Raw genomic sequence first — 6,635 nt, 5'->3', positions numbered from 1 at the left:
TTCCTTGCTGTCCCCAGTCCACCTGGCCATGTTGCTGCTCCAGTTTCAACTTCCACCTGACTGTGCTGCTGCTCCAGTTTCAACTGTTCTGCCTTATTATTATTTGACCATGCTGGTCATTTATGAACATTTGAACATCTTGGCCATGTTCTGTTATAATCTCCACCCGGCACAGCCAGAAGAGGACTGGCCACCCCACATAGCCTGGTTCCTCTCTAGGTTTCTTCCTAGGTTTTGGCCTTTCTAGGGAGTTTTTCCTAGCCACCATGCTTCTACACCTGCATTGCTTGCTGTTTGGGGTTTTAGGCTGGGTTTCTGTACAGCACTTTGAGATATCAGCTGATGTACGAAGGGCTATATAAATCGATTTGATTTGATTTTGATTTGAGACAAAACTGTGACTCGTCAGTGAAGATCACTTTTTGACAATCCTGTCTGGTCCAGCGACGGTGGGTTTGTGCCCATGTCTGGTGAGGACCTGCCTTACAACAGGTGTTTTTCAGAGTCAGTAGAAAGGCCTCTTTGGTGTCCTCTTAAGTTTTCATAACTGTGACCTTAATTGCTTACCGTATGTAAGCTGTTAGTGTCTTAACGACCGTTCCACAGGTGCATGTTCATTAATTGTTTATGGTTCATTGAACAGGCATGGACAACTAATGACACCTGCCTCTGATTGAGAACCATACTAGGCCGAAACATAGAAATACCCCATAACATAGAAAAACAAACATAGACTGCCCACCCCAACTCACGCCCTGACCATACTAAATAAATACAAAACAAAGGAAATAAAGGTCAGAACGTGACAATTTATTCCATTCTATCCATACTGGATTTTGCAGGATACCTGAAACATGAAACAGATAGGAAACCGCATTTAAACCCTTTGCAATGAACCTCTGTGAAGTTATTTAGATTTTACAAATTATCTTTGGAAGACGGGGTCCTGAAAAAGGGACGTTTATTTTTTTGCTGAGTTTACATCTGTACAAATACAGAAAAATTAAACAAGGCATTTGAACCCAGTCTGGCACAAAAATAAGATTCAAATGAGAGACAAGCCTATACACAATCTATTTACACCTCCGGTCAAAAGTTTTAGAACAGCTTCTCATTCAAGGATTTATCTTTATTTTTACAATTTTCTACTTTGTAGAATAATAGTGAAGACATCAAAATTATGAAATAACACATATGGAATCATGTAGTAACCAAAAAAGTGTCAAAGAAATCCAAATATATTTTTCATTTTAGATTCTTCAAAGTAGCCACCCTTTGCCTTGGTAACAGCTTTGCACACTCTTGGCATTCTCTCAACCAAAAAAATAAAGAAAAACCCTTGAATGAGTAGGTGTGTCCAAACTTTTGACTGGTACTGTATATGGCTACATGTACACCCGCTTGCACACAGATAGCTTCTCTTTTTGGCACAGAAGATAGACTATTTTCCTCTACAATTTGTGCTTGGTTAGTCCCACTGAGGTATATACACTGCTCAAAAGAATAAAGGGAACACTTAAACAACACAATGTAACTCCAAGTCAATCACACTTCTGTGAAATCAAACTGTCCACTTAGGAAGCAACACTGATTGACAATACATTTCACATTCTGTTGTGCAAATGGAATAGACCCTGGAAATTATAGGCAATTAGCAAGACACCCCCAATAAAGGAGTGGTTCTGCAGGTCATAACCACAGACCACATCTCAGATCCTATGCTTCCTGGCTGATGTTTTGGTCACTTTTGAATGCTGGCGGTGCTTTCACTCTAGTGGTAGCATGAGACGGAGTCTACATCCCACACAAGTGGCTCAGGTAGTGCAGCTCATCCAGGATGGCACATCAATGCGAGCTGTGGCAAGAAGGTTTGCTGTGTCTGTCAGCGTAGTGTCCAGAGCATGGAGGCGCTACCAGGAGACAGGCCAGTACATCAGGAGACGTGGAGGAGGCCGTAGGAGGGCGACAACCCAGCAGCAGGACCGCTACCTCCGCCTTTGTGCAAGGAGGAGCACTGCCAGAGCCCTGCAAAATGAACTCCAGCAGCCCACAAATGTGCATGTGTCTGCTCAAATGGTCAGAAACAGACTCCATGAGGGTGGTATGAGGGCCCGACGTACACAGGTAGGGGTTGTGCTTACAGCCCAACACCGTGAAGGACGTTTGGCATTTGCCAGAGAACACCAAGATTGGCAAATTCGCCACTGGCGCCCTGTGCTCTTCACAGATGAAAGCAGGTTCACACTGAGCACATGTGACAGACGTGACAGAGTCTGGAGACGCCGTGGAGAACGTTCTGCTGCCTGCAACATCCTCCAGCATGACCGGTTTGGTGGTGGGTCAGTCATGGTGTGGGGTGGCATTTCTTTGGGGGGCGCACAGCCCTCCATGTGCTCGCCAGAGGTAGCCTGACTGCCATTAGGTACCGAGATGAGATCCTCAGACCCCCTGTGAGACCATATGCTGGTGCGGTTGGCCCTGGGTTCCTCCTAATGCAAGACAATGCTATACCTCATGTGGCTGGAGTGTGTCAGCAGTTCCTGCAAGAGGAAGGCATTGATGCTATGGACTGGCCCGCCCGTTCCCCAGACCTGAATCCAATTGAGCACATCTGGGACATCATGTCTCGCTCCATCCACCAACGCCACGTTGCACCACAGACTGTCCAGGAGTTGGCGGATGCTTTAGTCCAGGTCTGGGAGGAGATCCCTCAGGAGACCATCCGCCACCTCATCAGGAGCATGCCCAGGCATTGTAGGGAGGTCATACAGGCACGTGGAGGCCACACACACTACTGAGCCTCATTTTGACTTGTTTTAAGGACATTACATCAAAGTTGGATCAGCCTGTAGTGTGGTTTTCCACTTTAATTTTGAGTGTGACTCCAAATCCAGACCTCCGTGGGTTGATACATTTGATTTGCATTGATAATTTGTGTGTGATTTTGTTGTCAGCACATTCAACTATGTAATGAAAAAAAAAAGTATTTAATAAGAATATTTCATTCATTCAGATCTAGGATGTGTTATTTTAGTGTTCCCTTTATTTTTTTGAGCAGTGTAGGCTCATCCACTGACATACAGTATGATATGGATACATTGTAGCAGAGTAGCTAGTGGTGAAAGAGTGACCTCTGTCTGTAGGATGATGGTCACGCATAGAGAATTCCTAATTCCTAATTCTGTAGTCACATGTCAATGACGTCAGAGAAAACAACCTCTGATCAAATAAAAGACCCTTTTTATTTGATCCAACACTTTGTAGACTACCAGTGAAATGCTTACAGGCCTTTCCCAACCATGAGGAAGAGAGGAAAAATACAGACAAAAATAGAAAAAAGAATAACACAAGGAATAAATATACAATGATAACTTGGCTATACACACTAGGTACCAGTACCGAGTTGATGTGCAGTGGTACGAGGTAATTGAGGTAGATATGTACATAAAAATCTAATAAAATTGTATTTGTCACATGCGCATTCATCTTACAGTGAAATGCTTACTTACAAGCCCTTAACCAACAATGCAGTTTAATGAATGAAAAAAATAATGTAAGAGATAAGAATAACAAATAATTAAAGAGCAGCAGTAAAAAAAAACAATAGCAGGTTACCAGTGTCGAGGTAATTGAGGTAATATGTACATGTTGGTAGTTATTAAAGTGACGATGCATATAACAGAAAGTAGCAGCAGTGTAGAAGGATGGGGGGGGGGGGGCATTGCAAATAGTCTGGGTAGCCAAGTCTCATGGCTTGGAGGGTAGACGCTGTTTTAGAAGCCTCTTGGACCTAGACTTGGTGCTCCGGTACCACTTTCCGTGCGGTAGCAGGGGGAACAGTCTATAACTAGGGTGGCTGGAGTCTTTGACAATTTTTAGGGCCTTTCTCTGACACCGCCTGGTATAGAGGTCCTGGATGGCAGGAAGCTTGGTCCTGGTGATGTACTGGGCCGTATGCACTACCCTCTGTAGTGCCTTGCGGTCAGAGGCCTAGCAGTTGCCATACCAGGCAGTGATGCAACCCGTCAGGATGCTCTCGATGGTGCAGCTGTAAAACCTTTTGAGGATCTGAGGACCCATGCCAAATCTTTTCAATCTCTTGAGGGGGAATAGATTTTGTTGTTTCCTCTTCTCAACGGCCTTGGTGTGCTTGGACCATGTTAGTTTGTTGGTGATGTGGACACCAAGGAACTTGAAGCTCTCAACCTGCTCCACTACAGCCACGTCGATGAGAATGGGGGCATGCTAGGTCCTCCTTTTCCTGTAGTCCCCAATCATCTCATTTGTCTTAATCATGTTGAGGGAGAGGTTGTTGTCCTTGCACCACACGGTCAGGTCTCTGACCTCCTCCCTATAGGCTGTCTCATCGTTGTCTGTGATCAGTGTTGTCTGTGATCTACCACTGTTGTGTCATCAGCAAACTTAATTATGGTTTTGGAGTCATGCCTGTCCGTGCAGTCATGAGTGAACAGGGAGTACAGGAGGGGACTGAGCACGCACCCCTGAGGGGCCCCCATGTTGAGGATCAGCGTGGCGGATGTGTTGTTATCTACCCTTACCACCTGGGGGCCGCCCGTCAGGAAGTCCAAGATCCAGTTTGTAGAGGGAGGTGTTCAGTCCCAGGGTCCTTAGCTTAGTGATGAGCTTTGAGTGCACCATGGTGTTGAACGCTGAGCTGTAGTCAATGAATAGCATTCTCACATAGATGTTCCTTTTGACCAGATGGGAAAGGGCAGTGTGGAGTGCAATAGAGATTGCATCATCTGTGGATCTGTTGGGGCGGTATGCAAATTGGAGTGGGCCTAGAGTTTCTGGGATGAGGGTGTTGATGTGAGCCATGACCAGCCTTTCAAAGCATTTTATGGCTACAGAGGTGAGTTCTACGGGTCGGAAGTAATTTAGGCAGGTTACCTTAGTGTTCTTGGGAACAGGCACTATGGTGGTCTGCCTGAAACATGTTGGTATTACAGACAGACAGGGAGAGGTTGAAAATGTCATTGAAGACACTTGCCAGTTGGTCAGAGCATGCTCGGAATACACGTCCTGGTAATCCTTCTGGTCCTGCGGCCTTGTGAATGTTGACCTGTTTAAAGGTCTTACTCACATCGGCTGCGGATGTAAGTAGGGATAAAGTGACCAGTCAACAGGATAGATAATAAACAGTAGCAGCAGCAGCATATGTGATGAGTCAAAATAGTTGCAAATAGGTGAATGCAAATATTCCAGGAATCTATTGGTTAACTATTTAACTAACTATTTTGCAATATCATGACCTGTGGATTGAGCACCCATGAAATGGGTTATCAGCCTACTCAGTGACACCAACAGAACACAAATATGTAGAGTTTACACCTATATTAGCTTTGCAGCTCTTATTGCAGAGCTTTGAATGTGGGAATTTACCTCACTATTCAGCCTATTGTGCATATTGACATTCATATTGCACGGTACAGCTTTACCTATGGATCCAAGCGGAGACAATCAAGGACGCCACCTCAAGCTGACTGCCTGGCTGCCCTTGGTGGAAACGCCTATTTCTGCACTATGGACCTCACACCAGGGTTCTACAACGTCCCTCTACATACATTTATTTAAAATTTCAGTTAAATGTCAGTTCATTTTTAATTTGCAAATTCATTCATTAAAAATCCTACAATGTGATTTTCTGGATTTTTTTCCCCTCATTTTGTCTGTCATAGTTGAAGTGTCCCTATGATGGAAATTACAGCCCTCTCTCATCTTTTTAAGTGGGAGAACTTGCACAATTGGTGGCTGACTAAATACTTTTGTGCCCCACTGTATGTGGAGTGGAGGAGTTTGATGCATAAGGGGCAGCACAACGCTTCATTTAAGGATGTTGTTTGTTTCTTTATCAGAGAATAAAAGATCAACACCAACCTGTTCTTGTAAGCCGATCAAAACACAACGCAGAGGCCGGTCTACACCGGTCAACATAGTTGTGTTCTGTGGCTGTCACGGAAGTAGGCTGGACATTGCAATACACAATGTTTAACTGGTGAGCTTAATGTTCATTGCAACGGTTTCAGAGTCCCGCAGTAAGAGTCACAATGCTAATATACAGTTGAAGTTGGTAGTTTACATACACCTTAGCCAAATACATTTAAACTCAGTATTTCACAATTCCTGACATTTAATCCTAGTAAAAAAATCCCTGTTTTAGGTCAGTTAGGATCACCACTTTATTTTAAGAATGTGGAATGTCAGAATAATAGTAGAGAGAATGATTAATTTCAGCTTTTATGTCTTTCATCACGTTCCCAGTGGGTCAGAAGTTAACATACACTCAATTAGTATTTGGTAGCATTGCCTTTAAATTGTTTAACTTGAGTCAAACGTTTCGGGTACCCTTCCACAAGCTTCCCACAATAAGTTGGGTGAATTTTGGCACATTCCTACTGACAGAGCTGGTGTAACTGAGTCAGGTTTGTAGGCCTCCTTGCTCGCACACACTGTTTCAGTTCAGCCCACAAATTTTCTATGAGATTGAGGTCAGGGATTTGTGATGGCCACTCCAATACCTTGACTTTCTTGTCCTTAAGCCATTTTGCCACAACTTTAGAAGAATGCTTAGGGTCATTGTCCATTTGGAAGACCCATTTGCGACCAAGCTTTAA

Source organism: Oncorhynchus nerka, linkage group LG7 (genome assembly GCF_034236695.1).
Source record: "Oncorhynchus nerka isolate Pitt River linkage group LG7, Oner_Uvic_2.0, whole genome shotgun sequence".
NCBI classification, from domain to species: Eukaryota; Metazoa; Chordata; class Actinopteri; order Salmoniformes; family Salmonidae; genus Oncorhynchus; species Oncorhynchus nerka.
This window is presented reverse-complemented; position numbering follows the sequence as displayed.